The 1,077-nt window shown below is 43.4% G+C and overlaps 1 pseudogene; it reads right to left on the reverse strand.

Moving 5' to 3' along the window:
• Positions 1-342: 342 nt before the first annotated feature.
• On the reverse strand, positions 343-587 carry LOC114091220 (cytochrome c oxidase subunit 7B, mitochondrial pseudogene; annotated as a pseudogene).
• Positions 588-1,077: the final 490 nt, after the last annotated feature.

The raw sequence follows: 1,077 nt of genomic DNA on the forward strand, positions 1-1,077 counted from the left end.
TTTATGTGGTGCTGAAGATGGAATCCAGTGCCTCACAGGTGCTAGGTAAGTGCTGTGCCACTGAGCTAAGCCCCAGCCCAAGATCAAACTTTTTTTATAACAGTACTAGGACCTAATTTGCCCTCTTCACTGTGTGTGTGTATTTGCACGGCTGGTGCAAAAGCTATGGTGGAAACTCAGGATGAATCAAGGCAATGCTACCACCCATCCCATTTTTTTTTTAAGCTCTCAAGTGTACTTTATTTTTCCACTATGCCATATTTAATAGGCACACGGTGCTTTTACTTGGCATCAATTATGAGATGGTTTTGAAATAATTCAGTATTACATCAGCTGGCATGATTACTGACTTCTCCATTCCTTTAGGATGACTCTGGCAACAGGGCACAGGTTCTGTTCTATTCCAATTCCTGTTGCTGCCTAAGTTCAGACAGCAATAAGGAAAGTGGCTCCACCAGCTAATACAGAATTACCATATTTGTCATGGAAATCAGGTTTATGAGTCTGGTGCTCTGCCTTGCTATGGTTTGCCGAATGCTTTGAACTTGGAGAAGGTTTAGTTTGTTTTTGGCCAAGGGAAACTTCATGGAGCTAAAAGAGAATGGAAGCAACTGCAGCTGCTGGTTTGGTGCAGATTTGCCCCAGGTACCCTTGAAAAGAGCGCTGACGAACACAATGGCCTTGGTGGGATCTTTAGTGAGATTTGATGCCATCCCATGGTTTTGGTGATCCTTAGATTCTTTCCCATCATGCACTCACAGTGGAGAGAAATGCCAGTTTCACATAAGAGGGTCCGTGATGAGTAAGCAAACTTGCTGATGCAGTTAAACCAACCCTTGAAATGTCTGTGTTTTTAATATTCCACCAGACAGAATGGGAAGTGTGCACACAGCAGCGATCTTATCTACCAGACTCCCCGGTGGTTGTCTTGGGGAAAAAGCACTAATACAATGGAGTTGTGACCTGAATGAATTAGAGCTTTCACAAGGCACATCAGTTGTACCTGGAAGAATAAATGACAGACCAACTATCATCATTCAAGCTGGGGTGTCGGACAGACATTTTACTGAACAAAGT

Source organism: Marmota flaviventris, chromosome 8 (genome assembly GCF_047511675.1).
Source record: "Marmota flaviventris isolate mMarFla1 chromosome 8, mMarFla1.hap1, whole genome shotgun sequence".
Classification (NCBI taxonomy): Eukaryota; Metazoa; Chordata; class Mammalia; order Rodentia; family Sciuridae; genus Marmota; species Marmota flaviventris.